This window comes from Struthio camelus, chromosome 13 (genome assembly GCF_040807025.1).
Source record: "Struthio camelus isolate bStrCam1 chromosome 13, bStrCam1.hap1, whole genome shotgun sequence".
Taxonomy (NCBI): domain Eukaryota; kingdom Metazoa; phylum Chordata; class Aves; order Struthioniformes; family Struthionidae; genus Struthio; species Struthio camelus.
In genome coordinates, this window is record NC_090954.1 from 2,854,397 (window position 1) to 2,874,884 (window position 20,488).

Consider the following 20,488-nt stretch of genomic DNA (forward strand, 5'->3'; position numbering starts at 1 on the left):
GGGTTTTTAGAGGTGGGAAACAAGCATTCTGGATTTTTAGTCTCTTCCTGTGTTTTAGGTAAACCTGAAGGCAACAGTCTCATCAATTTCAGAGATACAAAGTTATGTTTGTGTATTGTTGTTATCATCTGCCAGTATTTGGTAATGTCCCAGTTTGTCAAGTTTTTCTATATATGAGCAGTTTACTTTACAGAAGCTGTCTTAGGAAATCACACAAGATATACTGCTTGTTAGTATTTCAGCTCTTAACTGAGGACAACTGGCAGGCTATTATTTATATTCTAAAAAGCAGAACCTTTTCCAACTATTCTGAACACTGTATTTCTGATTGTCTTCACTTTGAAAACCTGGTACTCTTAACTGAGGAGACTAGGTGGAACAACCATTAAAAATACATGAATTCACTTAATATGTTTGGAGGTTAACGTATTTAGAGGCAAAAGCTCAACTGCTCTGGAAATGACATCAGCACAACAGAACACTTAAGGGTGATTTTGGTTCTTTTTTTTGACTATGAATATATATTACGTTTCAGTTAGGCTTACTGTGAAAACTTACCAGGGTGTAAATTCTACTTATCTGCACTTGGGCTATTTCAATAAAACATTACTTTTCCCTTTTTTTCCTGCCGAGAATCTTTTTCCGTGTTGTGAGGGTGTGAAATTTTGTGAGGCTTAGTCAAGCCAAGCTATGGAAAAATCTTTCAGAACTAGGTGCTAGCAAGGTTAAGAGTTCCAGTGAGGTGACCGATAAGTTAGCCTGTAAAATATTTGTTAATGTCGCAGTTTAACAAATTTTTCTGTAAATGAGCAGTTTATTTTTCCGAAGCAGTCTTGGGAAATCACAGTAGATGCACTGCGCGTTAATATTCTAGTTCTTCTGCTTAACTGAGGACAATTGGCAGACTTGGTCCTCAATAAGGAGTAAAATTTTTTGCAGAATTTGTGGAGACGCTAATAAGTTCTTCTTTATCTTCACTATAGAAAGATGTGAAAGAATGCAGTATATTTAAGTGTCATTAAAATAAGTTAAATTATATAGCGGAATTAAGTTATTGTATCAAATTCAAACTCATGCTTTGCATAGAACATAAAAATAATACAAAATTTCATGTAAAAATGGTGTTCGTTTCAGAATTCATGCAGTAATGTAAACTGCTGCAGTTCTGAGCTGTGTTCTTTTTATCTTTTGAGAGGTGAGCTAGGATTTTCAGAAGAGCACTAGGATTTGTGTAGCCAACAAACACTGGCTTGCGGTGAGATTTTGACATCCAATTCCCTTAGATTTCTTTGAAATTTTAAAGAACGTGATGGAGGACAGAGAAAACAGGGAATGGCATGAAGAATCCTTGAACTAGGAGCTTCCATTTACTCCATTTCCTACTGTAGGAGCTAGGGGGTAGGAAATTTGAAAGGTCCTAGAAGAAAATACAATTTTTTTTTTTAACACAATGCACAATTAGTTTTGAGAGCTTACTGGGAGATCATGTAGGTCAAAAAAAGATAGCAGTGTTCCAAGAAGGAATAAGGACTGTAATGGCTGGCAAGAATGTCCACAATTTTAATAATGAAAATGTGTTTGAAAGAAACATCTGCAAGAATTCTAGAGAAGAAGCAGACAAACCCTTGTGTTCTAAGATATAAAGTAACCTCTGGCTACAGCAAATAATACCCACGTGAGTGCATTTTCCCTAAGGGTAACTTCTATAAATAGGATCTCTTGGCCATATTGAAGCATTTGGCACTGTTGGTGACAGGATATAGGACTAGCTGAACTCAAGCTTGGGCTGTTACTGTTATTAGGATTATAAGCATTCTGTTCTTTTGCTTTCTAGAATTTTAGAATCCATGTATTCATGCAGTAAAAATGCACTTACAGCTGTTCAAATGAATTGTGTGTTGTACACGTGCCTCAAATGTATATAAATTATTAAATAGCCATCAGATGAACCCTGTTGCAGACTTTTCTAATCAATTTCCCCAGTAAAATGAAAACTTCCTTTAACTATGCAGAATGAGCTTCACATTGCTGCTAAATATCATGTCCACGTGACATGTTCCCTTGTATGTTTATGTTATTGGCTGCCAAAAATACCAATTACAGACTAGGTATTTCTTTTGTGGATTTTTAGTGGTACACTTCAGTGCTTTGGAGAAGAGGGAGCTGATAAAACACTGATAACTCAATTAGCTTTTCTTTCTTCAAAATGCACTCAGTAGGAATGAGCCCCAAGCTCAGTAAATTAAACTGATTACTGAGAGGTCTCAGGTTCTATATCTTTTTTTGTTAAGATATGTTGCTCCTTAAATTAATAACTACATGGACAGTATTTTCAGTGGAACTGTAAGGAGCTGCAGCAGAGTGTTTGCCTGAGAGCAAGTTCATTAAGACCCTAATTAGGGTTGCAGCACTGTTAACCTGTGGAGTGTGAGTTTGTGTGTTTGAGAGGGAGAGAGAGATTGTCCTGTAATACTGAATGATGAGATTGATATGTTCCTAGGTAGGAGGGGAAGTCACTGTACCTTTCCATCTTATACATAAGTTTTGAATACTGTTTTTCTTGTATATCTAGACATCCTTTCCAGCTAGCGAGAGGGTAGATGGAATATTAATCAGGAGTTCTAGTTACACTAAAGCTCTAAAAGTTTCAGTGTCTTTGTTTTATCTAGGGAGCTCTAAAGAATCATCTCACCCTGAGGGGCATTCCAATGTTTGCGAACTCTGTTTGCTCTTGGTAAAGCACCTGTTGTAGAGGTACAGCTGCGTGGTAGTTACTCAAGCTTCAAAGAACTCCTTTTCCAGTTTCTGGTCTTACTAACAGCATGGAGTATCTATGTGCATGTTCTTCCTTTAGGGTGTTGCTTTCATTATCTAAGTATTTCTGAGGGAGAATGCAGTTTTCCAAATGGGAAGATACAGGACTAAATAACTTCAAATGTTCTTTTCTTTGTACAATGGAAGGTCACTTTCAGTTATTCTGGAAACACATTTTCTTGGGGTCTTTCTGTAATACGTGCTGTTCCTTTATTGAGAACAGTTTGCCAGGTTCCCAAGATATGAAGGGCCGAACGCTGGCTGCAGAGCAGTATTTCCTGAAATCTGTCTAGGCAAGTGTCCCCCATCAACCCGGACTCTTTCTATTCTCTGTGGCAATGACTTTAAATAGTATCCTGAGAGTTGTGTTTCCTTTCACGTAAATTCTGGCAGCTAGATTCATCAAGGGAACTGCAGTAAAACTAGAGTTGGAAATGGGTAGCATGATGCAAAGATGCTTCACAAGGCCGGTTCCTCTGCAGACCTATTGCACAGTAAAAATGCTCTATGCTTTCTTACAAAGGCATAATTGTTTCTTGAGCGAGGAGCTGATTTCTTATAGTTTGAAATAAGCTGCAGAGAGACTTGGAGACATCTAACAAGATGTCGCTGAGTACTTTTTGAGGAGGAGGCTGAAGTAAGGTAAAGGAGGAACATGAAAGTTGTGTTTACATTCATTCTGCAGTCTAGAGTTTTATCCACAAACTTCTTGATAAGTTTTCATAGTATTTATAAAGGTGGCTGGCTCTAATGACGAAAATGACATGGCATTTGTGGTTGTTCCTCCTGTGCTTGGAGAGCAGGGTGACCAGCAACGAATGCCATGTTGCTGTCCACTTCTTAAGGTATAGCTTTATTAGATGCTTAAGGAGTTTAGAGCTAGTGATGTCTGGGCATTGTAGTATCATCAGCTCTGAAATTTGAGAGAGAACTGTGAAGAAAAAAAAAAATTCAGCAGGTAAAACTATTGCCAAAATTCCTACTGAATTTACCCTCTACAGCCAACAGAATATCCCACCCCACCCAGTCAAAGGCTTTTCTGTCTGTATCAACAGAAAGTAACTTTGTGCACAGCCTGCCAGAGCCCAGAGAATCAGGTCTCTTATCAAGCCATGTTAATCTTTGTGAACAATATAGCTAACAAATTTATTAGCCTGGCAGCACCTCACAAAGCTTTTCAAAGCTGTTCCTCAACAGAGTTGTTAATGAGTCAAGTCAGTCTGACCAAAAGCTGGTATTAATGAAATACCATGTTTTGATATTTGTTCACTTCTGACATTCTGCAAGTCTTTTTCACCAATGATTATAAAATTTCTGGAATATCACCTCAAAATCTATCTTCAAAAGAGCTTTAGCTAGGCTTAATTTTATAATAGCTCCAGGTTTTTATCAGTTCCAGTTAACTACTGAATTTAAAAAGCCTTTGTCCCATAATTATTTTAAGACTCTGTATGCAAATTCTTAAACATCAGAAAAGTTCTTGCTTTTTTAATAAGGCCTTTCCTCTCCTTTAATGTCCCGTGAGGTTTTGTTTTTTTAGATCCATCTTTCCTGTAATATCACTGGAAGACTTTTTGGCTTTTTAGTTGTATCAATTAGCTTATGTTTAGCAAGTTTTAATAGATGTTTCCCTTCAAATTATCCTCAGTTTTTTTTTTTCCTCTTGCTATGATGACTTTGGCCTTTATTTTGAAATATATTTCTGTTTTCCTGAAGTACTACTTTTTGCCAAATTCTCTTTTGCATTTCCTGTCATCTGAGCTTTTACATACCTTCCAATGCTTTAAGTCAAGCTTCATCTTGGAAGCAGAAACATACAGACTAGTAGGTTCCAGTAAGCAACCCGGGAGCACGGAAAAAGTCTTGATACTTTCTGCTAAAGGGACCCTCCTCCAAGCTCTCCTTTACACCTCTTTGTAGGTGACCCAGAGTTTGAACGCTTCTCCAGGTAGGAATAAGTGTTGCTGCTAAAAGTGGTAATTGAAAATTGTATGTCAGTCCCCAAACCTTGTAATACGAAACACCATAAAATAAAAAAATTGAGAGCTACAGTTACTAAAACTGAAAGAGATAAAGGAAATTTATTTCACTTACCTCTAGTTTGTTATGAGTGCTTGTTGGCAGTTTGTTTATAGTCAATTTTGAACGTTCCTTACTTCATTTGCTAGGTCTGGATTTAGGCAATGGGGCAAGCTGGATCTTTAGGATGACAATACCTTGCCTGAAGGAGCAGAGCGCAACTTGGCGCATCAGAGGGAGGTTTTCAGTTGTCCAGGTGGTGATTGTTATTTACTTGTATTATCATGTCCCAGAGAATTAATTTGGATCAATACCCCTATGCTGCATGCTGGCATGCAAACACAGAGAACTAACAATGACCCAACACTTCACTCTCTTTGACAGTCACTGGGGTGCTTGTGCCTACCTGACTTTGTGCCTTGGAAAATTGTTCTGCCCTCTCTGCATTAGGAATGCAACCTGCCTAGCCCTCAGGTTAGGGCTTCTCCTCAGCTTCTTCCCCTCACATGTGGAATGGGGAGCATCAGCTGTGGAGCAGAAAAGCCCTTCACTTGTTTTCTCTTTTTTTTTTTTTTGTTTGTTTTTAGAAGGAGGTAAGGGTTTGAAATGGGATACATACACAGGACGAGGGTCACCCTTAGTGCCTTTCATTCTGGTGTCTTCCGCGTTGGTTGGGGTCTTGCACTGAATCTGAACACTCAGCATGACAAGGTTGCATTCCCCTTGGTGGAGCTCACGAGGCCATTGCAGCCAGTGTGTTCCTCGGCTTCCTCCCGCTCTGCAAAGTCACTTCCTCACCCGGGGATGGCACGAGTTTTCTGTGGATGGCCTGCGGTCTCTGTTCCTCACTAAGCTGCCCTCAGAACAGTCACTTTCTTTGTTCCCCTTCCAGCGTTTCAACTCCTTCCTCTAAATTAAAATTCTTTTTGAAGAGAGGCTGTAGTGAGTGAATCATGTGGTTCCTTTTTTACCACTGGGATCTCCGCTGGTCAGGCCTTCAGCCTGCGTGATCTGAAAGGAGCCCTGCTATAAAAACAGGGCAAGAAGAAAGTTCCTTGCAGGTAACTTGCATTTGAAAAGGTAGTGTGGCGCCATGCTCAAGAAGCACTTCAATACTGGTTAAGGTCTTGCCAGCTGATCAGGTGAATCATTTGATGTAAGGTTTTTTTAGATTTCTGGTTGTACTGGCTAGACAGATGAGATCCTTCTCCTTTTTTCCCGTCTAGAAATGTCTGGTGTCCTCTTCCCCATTGGTTTTACCCTAAAGAGAGTGAGGTAGACCCTGTTCACATATTTATTCTGTGGAGATAAGTTGTGCTGGCACATTATCTCCACAGTGGGAGAAAGTGACAAGAAGTCAACATATCCTATTTCTGTCTGTCTGAAAGCATATGCATAGGTATACTAGAATAAAATTGCCTCTTCCATGAGGGTAGATTTGGCAAGTACTTTAAGAAGGTGTTTCTGCGAACTTGGGGGTGCTCCTTTTTCTCTTCCTCCTCCGTCTGAAGTCTTTGGGGCATGAAAAGGAGCTGGCGTGTGGGTACTTGTTTGTCCACTGGGAGGTCTTCCTTCTCCATTCTGGAAGCAGTCCCACCATTTGTTCATTGGTGGCAGAAGGGATATTTACCTGATTCAGGTCATGAACTCGACTCTCTTGGAGTGATCAGCTTCTTTTGGTGGATGCATGGGTTGTCCTTCATAAGTTTTCAAAGGGATTTACCCTTTGTGGCGAGTACGCTTCTGAGTTGGCCTATGCTCACAGGGACAGACTGGGTGCTTTCAGGCTTCCATTCTGGAATAAACTTGTCCAATGTGATGTGGAGCCTGAATCTTCTGTTGTAATTTTGGCTGAATTCTAGAGGTGACCACTTGAGAAGTATGTTTTACAAGTGGAAAATAACGCACATGGTGGTTTCATGTTCAGAGGCTGTGTTCCCTCCTGTTGCTACATCTGGAGCAGTGTCTGCAAGATCACATGTTTGTGAGTAACGTTAGGAAAAATGCAGAGCTCAGTTGCAGTACTGAAGCCACAGAGTAGTTGTGCTGAACTTCTAGTAGAGTCAGCTGAAAGCAGAATTTGTCTCTCAGGAAATATTTAAAAAAAAAAAAAAAAAAAAAAAGCTTTGTGATATAGATAGGGAACGTTATTCTATAAAGTATCTGCTGGAGGAGGAGAAAAAAGTTATGCCTATTAAAAACAGGAAGCAATTTTAGTCATTCATAAATGACTTGCAAATGTATCAGTTACTCTACCTTATTATAGAGTAGTAACAGAATTCATATATGGGAAATATTACTTTGGAAAAACTCATTTGCACAAAATACATTTGAGATTTTGCTATGCTTAAGGGATTCAACTATAAAGATTCCATTCAGAAGGGGCAGTCCCTTCTGCAGGATTAATCACTTATTTCTAAAAATACTTGCCCCAATGTGTTCCGTTCCATAGAAGTGTGAACGGTTATTATGTAGTCTTTGTATCAAAGAGGATTTATTTATTTTTGCAACAATGCATTGTGCTGTTGCTTGGTGCTCAACTGAGGCTTTTACTTGAGGTAATTCTGCACATTTGCATAAGAAATACGACCTTTTTCTTTTCCTGAAACTGATAGCTTCTGTAGATATTATTATTCGGAATACAAATATACTACAGAGACACTTGTTCAAACACGTGAATCGCAGCACAAAATGCTATTCAAACTGCAGACAGAATTTTTAAAGTGCATGCATTTAGCATGCATCCACAAATACAATTTTTTTTTAAATTCAAAGTTTCTCTCTCTTTTCTGAAAAAGTAATTTCATAGTCCGTGTCAAGCGATAAACTTTTGGACTTAATTAGTTTGACTACATGTAAAAGCTCTTTGTTTTAAGCAGTCTTGCCTGATGGTTTTTGGGCTATAATCAAGTTATCCTTGCTCATATCTTTTGTGCATTATCTATCTTTGAAACTATGGCTGTGAAAGAAACCCTCATTTCGTATGGGTGAGAAGTCTTTGTGGTGCTGCCGATGTCACTTAGTAACAGCAAGATCTGCAGTGGACACCCTCTGTCCACTTCAGCGGAAGCAGGTGAATAAACCCGCGGTACCCTCTGGTCAGTAGCATTGAATTGGGAGGTGGCTTTCACTGGGAGCAGCTGGCTAGCAGCATGAAAGTTACCCACCACGCACCACTGATCCTGCTCCGTTCCTCCAGGATGCGTCCACAACGTCTTCAGCAATGGTTTTGGCCTGAAATGAGTAAAAGGCGTCACAGAAACAATCGTATTTCCTTTAATATTGATCCTGTTCAAGCCCTGCTCTTTCGCAGTGTTTGAGGCTCCTCAGGATCTGCGTGTGCTTCATTAGCAGTGTCTTCAAATGTCTTTCCGCTGCTCCAACCCAAGTGTCAACAAAACTTAAAACTCTAATAGTATCACAAGCACTCTGCCCTTTCAGTTTGTGTGCTCTATAACTGGAAAGAAATGGAAGCCAAATTACAGTTTTTTGCCATCTGTTTCAGTTGATAAATGAAGAAACTTTGAGCTCAGTTCAGCCCTGACTTAAGATCCTGGCATGGTGCCTATTTAAGCCACAGCACCATCTTCCCCCCAACTCCTGTCTTTTCCACTTAAGAGAGAAAGTGCGTTATCTGATGGAGCATTGCCTGGAGCAGTGCTTTGGCTATATGGTTGTTTTTTCTTAACCTTGGTGCCCACGGAAATGGTGGCTTACATAGTGGTGCTCTGTCTCTCGTTCCCCTCTTAGTAACTTCTGAACCTTTGGGCTGATTTCAGTCACGTGTGATGGAGAACGTGAGAGAAGAGAAGTCCTGAGTGAGCCAAGTCTCTGTAAGTTTAGTGGAAATTGCTGCGTAGGCTGCTGGGTCTCCTCTCAGGCACCCGCTGGGCTGCCCGCTTGTGCCCAGCGCTCTGTGGTGGCTGGCGGTGTCCATAGCTACCTGCTCTCCGGGGGCAGCTGGAACATGGACGCTCTGGAGAAGGACAGCAGATGTGTGGCCCGCATAGCTCGCTTGCTCAGGAAGCAGCTATGGCGTGACAGCTAGAAAGGGCAGTCCTTTGCTGGGAAAACTGGCCAGCAAAATCTCCATTTGCTGAATTATCCTGCTTTCTAGCTGGCACTAGAATGTACTCATACCGGTGTCTCTCTTGCCTGATGCACAGTCCTTGCAAGGCTTTATCCTGAAGGAAAAACAGGTCTCTGAAGTTTGTGGACTCAGCACTTAAGTGCTGCCATGTTTTGGGGAAGCTGTGAGAGGGGAAGGTAAATCAGAAGGAAGCATATTGGGGCAGTTAGCTAAAAAATGCGCATCAAATAGGAATGAATTTCTCATCATTTCTTTGCTGTGATGCCCCACTGAAGCCTTACTTGGAAAACATTGTTCTTGCTGTCTGGAGAGTTCTGCCAAAGGGTTTCTTTATTTCCTTTCATGAAGCTTGATACTAGTAATTGGTAGAAAAAACAATAGCAGTTTAGGTGTTAATGAAAGCCAGATGACAAATATTACAGATGATAAAATATGCATGCAGGGAACACAAGTTGCAAAACACGGAGTGAGAGCTTTCTCCTTCTCAGTGCCTCGGACTAGCTGTGACATTCTCTGAACATCTGAAAAGCTGTTAAGGATTATGTCTGCCAGAACTGTCTTGTTCTTACAGGAAAAAATAACAGTATTACCCCCATAAGACAGAGTAAAAGAAATGCCTCAAATGTAAGGAGAGTGAATTGGCTTACAGTGCTAACTGTGTTTCTCTTTAAGGGCAGCCATGTAACTTCAGCACGTAACTGAAATAGTCAGACAGAAAAAGGTGGGGAGTTTTTTTCATTACTTAAATGTATTGCAGTTGCTATGAGTTACTGGAAATTACTCTACTTTCTTAGTAGAAAAGGAAATTGTTCTAGTGACAGCATGAATGGTTAAGAAGAAGCTGAGAAAGCTAACATGTTGGTTTCCTAACTATGTGTATCTTCTAGCCATACATGAGACACTGATCGTGAACAGATGACCCATTTTTTTTTCCAAAACAAATGTAATTAGAAAGTATAGAATAAAAAAGGTAAAACATCAGAACAAGTTAAGATAAATGCTTATGAAGTTGTAACAGACCTTAAAACACGTTTTATATTTTTATATAAGCAAAAATGTTTATTGAGCTTTCTTTTCCAGATAAGCAAAAATATCAGTTTGGTATAAGACTGACTTTAATATACTTGCATATGTCTTAGGGATTTTTTTTTCCCATAATACCTTGTTGCAGTTATTTTGAAATAAATTAATTTTTCCGGTTAGTCTAATTTAAAAGTATCTATTTTAAAACACGTCGTCAGATTATCCTTTCAGATTAAACAATTGTCAGTGTTCCACAGAGCTTCTGCAAGCTAGTGTTTGTGTGTTGTGTAAGACTTTTCACGTTAGGGTCAGAAGGTAAGCTATTCAGATTTAAGCATCAATGTCTAAAATACCATTTTCCCCTTAACAGCAGGCATTAGGTGACTTTTCACCACTATTTTGTATATGTTAATTTAAAGAACTGTCTTTTCTGTTAGTAGCCAGCAGGACAAATCAGCTAAATAACACGCAGGAGATGACATTAATCCACACCTAAATTGGAGAAAAAGCCATGCAAGATAAAGTGAAATTCAAGACTGGCAGTTATTCTCATCTGGATGGATAGCCAAAATAGAGAAAAGGAAATACACAGGGAACAGGGAGTTTGTTTGACAGGACGTTGTTTCTATACAAAGCACAAAAACTGAGAAACAAATAGAAATGAAGGCAAATACAAAAAGGCCCAGTCCTATAAAGTGCTGAGCACCCTCAGCTTTGGCCTAACGCGATGGGGTTTGGAGGCTTTCGGTGCCACAGCCTTGAGCTCTACAAAAGCGTATTTATGACTGAAGGAAAGGGTTCCTAAAGTGCAAGAGAGACCCTACCCACAGAGGTCTGTTTCCCATACTCCCTCCCACATTTTTTTTTTCCCCCAGAAATATACCCAGATATCTTTTATATGCTGTTGCAGGCCTGATTATATATGTGCGCTTGTATAAATGTATCGTTAATTGGAAGTTCATGAAGGAAAAATATATGCATCTTGTTCAGCAGAGGGCCTAACTGCTATTTTTATTGTAAGAGCTTCTGTGTCTCACCAAGTACATACATGTGTGTAGACAGGCCTAAATTCTTCTAATATAACGTTAGGCAGATTTGTTTTCTTCTCAGATCAGAACCATGATTGTAACATTTTTGTGTTAGGATTTTGGGGGATAACAGGTGCTGTCTAAATATAAGGTAAGATATTAACATAACGACAAGAGAAGAGATGGAAAGACTTTAAAAAACTATAATCTTCATTTTATTTGTTTTTCTTGTCCTTTCCCTGCGTTTCTCAGTGCAGTGCTGGTTGCACTGTGCTTGTGCAAGTGCTACCAAGGGAGAGGGATGCTGCAGCCAGCGCATGGTCTGGCTCCACCTTCTGCAGATCAGCAGTAGAGCAGAGAGGAGAGTGGTGCTGTGGGCACCGATTTGGAAGATGCAACAGGAACAATGACAGCTGCACATGCGGCACAAAAAAAAAGTCGGGCTGGATGTGCTGAGTGTGAAGTGGGTGTGAGGAGTATCAAGTGGTAGCATTTTGGAGCCTGCTCTGTGTTCACAAAAGTATGTGGGCAAGTGTAATTGGAAGCAGTGGAGGGGTGCTACCGTGATTTAACGCGTTTGTTTACCCATGTTTGACAGGGTTCTTTCTGCTTGATGTTCTCTGATCTGCCTGCACGGTTCTCCCTGGTCATATCATTCATTGTCTGTGTTGTTTGGTCCTGTGCTTTGCAAAGCAATATTCGCACACAACACGGAGGTACAAAAGGGTTAAAACCCAGGTCGCTTTGCAGTCCATCTTTTTGCTCTTTCTAAGTTGCATCCTGCCTCCTCCACCTACAGCTCCAGCCCCTCCTATGCCTGGTGCTGTACTACTGCCTCCTCCTGCCTTGGGCAGCAGGGTGCATCCCGTTTGGGGTCACTGCTGCATCTGATTTTGAATGGCATGCACAAGCACGGGAAGGGGAAGGGAAAAGAAGAGCCAAGTGGGCTATTACTGTGTCAACAGCTCCTTTCAAAACAAGGTTTGAAATGTCCTGGTGGCTTTGACAGCTCCTGTTCTCCAGCACGTGAACCTTTCTTTCTTTCCTGTTGATGCAGCAGAATAAATAGCTGCATGTGGTGCTGTTACTGGTTCACAACAGGATACCCGCAGTACCGTGTTTCTTCGAGCGCCCACATCTTACACATGCTCGCGTGGACAGGCTGAATAGGAGGAAACGAGATGAGGCAAGGAAATGCTTTTGAGTGAGAGCGAAGCTCAATTGACTGCTCCATAGGGATGAGAGGAGAGGAGACAATAACTGTTTTTTTGTTCAAGGCAGACTGTGGCATGTGAACTCCCGAAGATGCAAGTGCTGATGCTGAGCTGGTTGGAGCTAGGCTGGAAACAGCTTGTTCTGCTGCAACCCCAAGAGAGTCCCTCTAGGAGACAGTCAGGAGTTGCTGTAGCCGCATCTGTTGGCCGGCTACGTGGGCTGGGAGTGTCCTGAACTGCGCTCTCATCAAATCAATTAACGGTGGCAAAAAAGAAAGGGTTTTCCTGAACATACATTTTTAGTGTATCTTGATTAAGTGCAACCTCTCCCAGTGGAAGAATGTAGCTTTTATCAGGTGTTTCCGTTGACTCTGCACTGTGAAGGCAGCAGTGACTTGGTGTGTGTATTCCTGCAGGACTCTGCGATAAAGAAGGTGTGCACTTGGAAGGAGTGTCATTACTGATACCCGGGGAGGGCACACCGGTCCTAACCTGAAATGTCTTTATCACAGACCAAAACTTTAACAGTAAGAAAAGCTATGTGGACACAGAGGGGCTCAAAACATGCGTGTATATGTCTAGTAGAATTTTCAGTAAGATTTGGCCAGTTATTTTTCCAGTGGAGAATCCCTCTAGATGGACAGTTGTGTATTGAAAGGCTTTTTACATATCTTAGGAATTCTTGTGCATAGGAATCTAGTACTGACTTTCAGGAGTTGCTTTGGAGGCCCATTCCATGAAAAATCTATGGAATGGGCTTCTAACTCAGGAAAGTACTTTTAACATATAGATATTGTTTAGCAATTAGCCATACACAACTTAGTTTTTAAAATCATACGGTGTATTCAGTTCAAGCTACCTTTAAAAGAAGTTGATTTTTCAGAGATTGGATACTGTGCTTTCTCTTGTTGTCAGTCTTCACTCAGGTGTCTCAAATTTACTTAGCTTTTAAAAGTCTTGTTTTTACGACATGTCATTTTTCAAGTCCATTTTTTGTTGATTTCCATCTTAAATCCTCTTTTAAAGTGTATGTGTTTTTTTTCAAATAGTCTTCCCATTACTGCACTGTTGTGCATGGCATAATTTAGAAGTTCAAGGCTGAAGCCACTAATCTAATACTACTGCGTTTTCCAGGCTATGTGACAGTGTATAGCACTCTCCTTTTCTTCATGTTGGAGTCTGCAGTTGGCTGAGCTCAATGAAAGGATCATATGAGAAGGACAAAAGACACTTTGAGTGACTTTCAAAAGTAGATTGGAACAACATTGTGATTCTTTAAAACATGTTGCTTAAAGCCCGTTCTGGCCGTGCTCTGCTCTTGCTCAGCATATTTGACATTCAAGTCTATTTTTATATAGCGCTGATCTGAAGAGACTGGATCTGGATTAAATTTGGATTAGGGTTTGGGATAGATAGTGCTGAAATTTCATGTGATTTTTTTCTTTTAAGATTTTTGTCCTAAAAGAACCTCCTGAGTTAAAAACTTTAGCTTTAACTTTAGCTCCTTTTGATCTTGATCAAAAGGATAAACATTATCTAAAAAAGAATAAAAATGAAGGTGCAAATGGCTTCTCTAAGTACTTCAGTCTCTTAATTTGAAGGACTCATCTTTGGCTTTCTAATAGCTTATTTCCAGCAGAATAGATGAGCCTGTATGGCTAAGAATTTATTAGTTCCTGTGTGTACCTCCTGAACCATACATAATTAACCAAATGGAAGGCATGTCTAAGAAGGCCCGAGCTACCCACCGACTGGTGTGCTAGAGACTGAAATTCTCCTTTTTAATCATTACAAGGCACTGGCCAGGCCTATAGTGTATTTTCCATTCCTACCGTTCATGGAAACCAAGGCTGCTGGCATATACTGAGAACAAGAAAACCTAAGGGAACACCTTAGGGGGAATATGGGAATAGTATGGCAGTGAACACTCTATCCCAGACCAGTAGAATAATTTGAGTTAAGCCAGGTTTGAAGATTGAACAACTTCAAAATCAGTGGACCACAAGCTGGCTGCTATCTAAAAGCATGCTTAAGTGCTCTTCTGCTTTGAGGAGCTGAAGTATTCAGGACTTTGCAGTTTTAGTGCAATTTTTTTTGTTGTTAGGTACCAGGCTATCCCAGTTTTCTAGCAGTCTATGTGTATTTTGCAAACGTTAAATGAAGTTGTACAGCTGCGTGGCTTATTCAAGCATCTGCTTCTTATTTGTCCTCATGTCCTTACAAGTTACATAAAAGTGAAGTCAAGCAATGCCTTTTAGTGTCTGCTCTATATAGATCGACCTGAAATAGTTTCAGGTCACCTTTGCATTCTTAATTTGGAAAACAATTGAGCAGCGTGACTCTTGCCTTGGAGAATTGAGCAGTCTGGGCTCCTCACAGTAGTCTAAGGACTCTTGCAGTATCTATGCAAATCATGATCTCATCCCTTCTGCAGATTAAGTAGGGGCACATTCAACTTGTAGAGCCGGTAGGGGAGGGATGTTTAGTCCACAAGTTTGAGCCAAGCTAGAAAAGTCTTCCCTCTTGGAAAGCTGTTGTAGTATGGATCTACTCCACAGTTTGTTGCCTTAGAGGTTCATTAATGTTATTCTATGTAGATCTATGGAAGTATTTATAATTGCTCCTTTCTGGTTCAGAGCCTGGCAGTAGTCTTGAAATTTAGTGAACTTCCTAGTTAGTAGTTTTAAATGTTAACTATGAATGTTAGGTAAAAGCTTCCCGGCACAGAGCTGTCACTGAAGTCAGTGAGCACTCACTGTGCAGGAGGGCTGCAGAGCTGCGCCAGGCATCACCTGGGACTTTCTGGTGGTATTGAAGGATGCTCAGACTGCACATGACAAAAACTCCTGTGCAGGGCTCGCTTTCAGCCGTATCAGGCAGTCTGTGTTTCACACGGAGTATCTGTAGCGTTAGTACCTGTATCGTATCTGTATAAATGACCGTCACGTCAGCAGGCTAGGCTGGGATTTCATTGCTTGGATATTAATTTGTTAAACTTGTTGTTTTTGTACAAGTATATGGCTTTAGATTGCAGTTCTTGTGTAACTGAGACTGATTTTGGTGAAATCTCAGGGGCGAGTAAGACTAAGTCAGCACTCCAAAGCCACGTGCTTTACTATAAGCATATAAGTAGTTTCATTGCCCCCAGTGAAACTGCTCATGTGCTTAGCATTAAGCATGTGTTTTAAATAAGTTGCCGATCCAGGGTCTGTGGTTGTGTGTTTTTTTTTTTTTTGAGTAAAATCTACATAGATGAGGATAAGACTGGAAACACACAAATGTTTAAAATGTTACAAATAAAGCCTTATGGTAGTGTTCTTCAGGAAAAAAGCTTTCAGCATTCAATGTGTGTAATAGCACCCCGAGCTGAAACATAGCCTTTGCTGGAAGGATGGTCATCTTCTGTTAATTTTATGTGGCTATTTTTATAAATTACCTGGTAATATACCAAGTTAAAGTTCAATTTGTCTTGTACAACAAAAGGTTTTAGACTGAAAAGCAATATTCTGGGGTTATCGGTACTTCAAGCTTCAGCAGAACTGCATACATATAAATAATCGTCCTCAAGCTTTTCCTGTTACAAGTATACACAGTTTGTAAAATTGGTTTACCGTGTGCTGAAAATTTCTTTTGATATTTTTAAAAGGCTGTTGCTATAGCAACTGGACCCCAGAACAGAAGAGCTCTTTGGTAATAAGGCGGCTAAGAAATTCTGCTACATCCAGGAATAAGGCTGTAGCAAAATAACTCGGTATTCTTGAGGGAAAAAAAAGGAGGGGGGGAAGCATCATGTCCCAAAGCAGTTCAGCGCTGGATCGCGAGGGAGAACGGCATAGCCTGCTTGGAGGGCTTGCAGCACTCGGCCTGGAGACTTGCCACACAAACATCCAGGCTGGTCTCAACTCTTACGGCAGCGAAGGTCACAAGCATCTTGCTCTGAGGTACTTCAGTGTGTGTGGGCCTTTTGTTCCCCCTGTTACGGAAAGGTTGAAGTGATGTGATGGTTGGCTTGTGAGCAAAGAAGCAGGAGTGTTGCTTTTCAGAACTGGATGTCCTCTTTGTGCTTTGCTAATATAGAAACTGGCAGAACAGGCATTACTTTTCCTTTGACGTTAGGGCTTGCAGCCCTGTTTGCTTGTGTCTCATGACTGAGTGAATCAACACCTAATTAAGCAGTCACATGAGGGACAGAGTAAAATGCTGCTCATGCACTGATTGTTGTGAATCTTTGGAGAATAACTGCTTGCATCTGTCTTCCTTCTTCTCCAAGGAACCCTGAAGAGCTGCAGCTTTTATTTTCAAGAAAAAAAGCAAAGATCACAGAAACCTCTGACAAATCTGTGCTGTCTGTGCAGATAAATGAGACCTGGCATAGCAGAAAGAGAAGGATTGGAAATACCAGATGAAATTTCTGAGCAGTTCAGATAGTTTGAGTTTGGGCTGGTGATGAGTTACTTCAGAGTCTGGCATTGTCCTCCTTGCACAGCGGACTCTTCTGGTGACTTGATTGAAAATTTGCATGCTGGACAAGGAAGTACAATAGGCTATTCCGAGTGGTCTAGGTGGTTTCTAGGTGTCTTTAAAATTAGTTGCAATTGTTTTGGTGGCAGCATGTTATGAAGGTCCGTAACAATTGCTTTCCACATCTGAGTGGCAAATACTTGTTTGGAGATTTATTGGACTCTCAATTATCAGCCCGTCACACACACAGCCACCTTAATCAACGCCGTGGAGGTGGACGGCAGCCAAGGAAGGCTCGAGTCCCCACGCTGCCGGTTCGAGCTGCCACCACCGAGGCAATAGTTCTCCCTTATAAAACTCACAAAACAAATATTACAGGATGTTTTCATCAGCGTGAACAGATGGCCACCTCCAGCTGGACGGCACGGCGGGCTCCCGGGTGGCGTGCGGGGATGCCCCAGTCTGTGGCCGCTGTGGCACTGCTGCCGTCGAGCCCCCAGCCCTGGCGGTGATGGTGCTTTGGGATGTTGCATGGCATGGTATTTGCAGGCTGTGGATATCCACCGGGGTCATCCCAAACGGGCGGCCCTCGCCTTAGACAGCGCGGCGTGAAAACCACAGCTGGTCCCGTGCTGCCTTTCCCAGCCTTTACAAAGTTCCTGATTTGCTGACTTCTCTATCTAATTAAAAATGTGCGTATTTAAACGTGGTTACTCAGTGTTGGTACAGAACGCACATTGTATGTCAGGTATAACTAGAGTACGTGAGCAAATTTTTTCTGCACTTTTTTTTTCTTTTTAATCTCATATTCTGAAGTACTGCTTTGAGAATCGCAGTTTGCATTTGTTTGAAAAGAAGATAACTGCCGTAGTCCTTATAATTGCTGAGAAGAGCATGAAACTATGAACCTGAAAGACTCTTTAGGCTGAAGATAAATGCAGGGAGTCCAGTATTCATTTATTAAAAAGTGCAAAAATAAGGCTTCCTCCTCCAAAGTACTCTTGTTACGTTAGGTGTGGTTCAAGTTTATTTTAACGAGGATGATGATGATTGGGATTAATAGCACTACTGGAGCTATGTTGATCCCCCTAAGATGTCTCAATTTTCATGGCAGCATAATTCTTGCAGGTAACCTTGGCTCTAATATATCTTCTTGTCTCTTTAAGTGTGTCAAGTCATACGTATGGGTGATTTCCAAAGTTTAAAGCATCAGTTCACCCTTATCTAAGCAAGAAGCTTTGCAACCTCAGCTCGTGAGCTTGTCTTTGTTCTGTCCAGCACCGTGAAACAGCCCCTTTTTTTCATATTAATAATTTACAATTGTGGTAGCTCAGATGAGACATAGATGCTGGCTTTACTGGGGGAAGTCTGCTTTATTGCTCGATCCACGAGGGTTTCCGGTAGGCAAAGAGGGATGCAGCATGTCAGGGACTGTCATTGTCATTCCGATTTTTAAAGGGGGATGGTGAATAGCAGTTGGTTTTGTGCATAGATTTAGGGACTGAAAGACCTATCTAGACATCACCAGAATTACACAGCATAAATTGGGGGGGAGGGGGGAGAGGAGAATCGCCCCCCCGCGACAGCCCTCTTGTGCTAGACTAGATAATTTTGCGTGATCTAAAAAAAAAAATAAAATCTTGATTTACAACCACTATTTGTGTATGTCAAAAGCAATGTGTGTTGGAACTTTCCTCTCCCCAGCTTTGCATTAAGCACACACAATGCTGAACTACTTATATTTTATTTTTAATAGCTACAGGGGAAGATTATTCTGCTCTGAACGCCCAAGAGTGCACAATAAAATAACTGTTTGGCCGGGGGAAAATGCCCTGTTGTCTTGTGGTACCAGTTGGTATTATGGAGGTTTGTTTGGTGTCTTATTTATAGTAGATTGCAATTGGAAATGCGATACAAAACAAACACCAATGTTCCAGTAGCTTAACCATGCATCAGATTTTTACTTTGATAGTTATTTTTATATTAGGCATCTCTTAACATGACTTAACCATTGAGACAGCAAAGGGACAGTCAATCTCCTGAGGTCTAAACATCCACGCTCTTAATATGTTCTGTATAGCTTCCTTCAGGAACGCTCCAAGATGGATTATATTTGCTAGTGCTACTTTATACTGCCTGTAGAGGCAATTTACTCCAATTGTGAGACCTGTTGGTGAGAATGCCACGTGTGGGGAGTTTATAAGATTTGGTTCTGTGTGGGGGTTTTTTGTTTGTTTTTATTTTGGGTTTTTTTGCACATAAAAAACACTTCTCTTCAGTACTTAAGAATCTGGTTTCCTCTAAAGCAGATAAATTGGGGCCTGGATTTTGAAAAATCTGCAGACTGCTTGCAGTGATCTTTCTCGTCGTTTTGGCTCTTGCTCACCTTTGGCTATGCGTGTGTGTGCGTATCCACGGTATGCGCAGGTATGTGCGTGCGCTCCAGCTGTATAGGGATGGTTTGTGCTTCATACTGTCCACTCCTCTCCTCGAGCAGTGAGGAATTCAGTGGAATTTTTTGCAGGGATACAAAAATGCTCAGAAAGCACATTTTTTGAAGTCTAGCTCAGTGGTAATTCCACTAAGGCAAATATTTTGTAGAGAAATGGTATCCAAGTATTTCTAGTCAGGTTTCAAATAAAGTCCTAATTGGTTTTCTCTCTTTTTGTCTGGTGCGGCTTCCAGCTCCTATCTTTGTGCATTATTAAGCACTAAACATTTCTTGGCTTAGTGACTAGTTTTTTGTTGTGTGCATTTACAACATGTGTGAAGGAGCCCTCCTTTCAAGAGAAAGATAAAGAAAGCTTGTTAAGGCAGTGGAGAATAAAAATGAATCTGTTTCGTTTATTTTGTAGCTTGTATTTGGAACAAACTGTTGCCTGCTCATTTTAAAATCAGATGATTTGTACCCAGAAATTGCATATGTGCCTTGGCTGCAGTTTTGAATGTTTTCAGAAAGGCCTTCGGATAAAAGGAAGAAAATGACTCCTTTTTTTTTTCTTTGGTGCCGTTGTTTGCTTTGAAGATTTCTTTGGCTTATTTATATTTAATAACAATGGCTAAGATTGGATCATTGAATTGATCATTGGATCAGTCAAATCAAATGGCTAAGAAAGGATCATTTTATTTTATTTTCAGAAATTTACCAACACTATCTAGCTTCAGAAAACATTTATCTGCTTTGTTATACAAGCTCAAGTTTTCACTTAAAAAGGGGGGAGGGGGGAAGGCTGCGTCCTTTCTAAAAGAGATAGAGGGTATCTTATTTCCTGATAAAGCTAAAAATTTGCCTAAATGGTAAAGGTGACACTTTTTTGGAATGCAAAGAAAAGATCTGCCTTTCTGGAGGCACCTTTCAACAACAGATGCTGTGGACCTGTCGAAAACCCCCCTAAAGCATTCCCAGCATAGGTAAAAGCAAGCTGCTGTATCGGGAACATAACCAGTGTTGTAACTATAGCACTTTTTACTAACTGAGGGCCCAGCTTGGTTTTTATTTTTATTTTTGTTCTCCTAAAAACAGTGCAGATAAAGCAGTGAGCTGGAGTGGACTATGAGGTATGCTTTGCCCCTCACCGTGCTGTTAAGCTGCTGCATGGGTCAAATAGCGTGAGTTTAAAATTTCATCCTCCATTCCCGAATGGGCTGAATCTTGTCTGAGCATGGCTTTACGTCTACCCAGGCAACTGCTAGGCTTGGGCTGGGTACAGGCTTGCATGCAGGTTTGAAATACTGTGTGTGCATACTCGAGTGACCAGAAAATCTCTTTGTTCTCAGAAGTTTGGAACCATTTCTGAAAGCATATCTGTTCTGTCCCCCATGAGTGAAAAGGAAACCTA

The 20,488-nt window shown here is 40.9% G+C and overlaps 1 protein-coding gene across 9 annotated transcripts in view; it reads left to right on the plus strand.

Moving 5' to 3' along the window:
- Window positions 1-20,488, plus strand: part of FNIP1 (folliculin interacting protein 1) — a 73,460-nt gene that overhangs the window by 2,512 nt on the left and 50,460 nt on the right. The gene's annotated exons all lie outside the window — the stretch shown is intronic.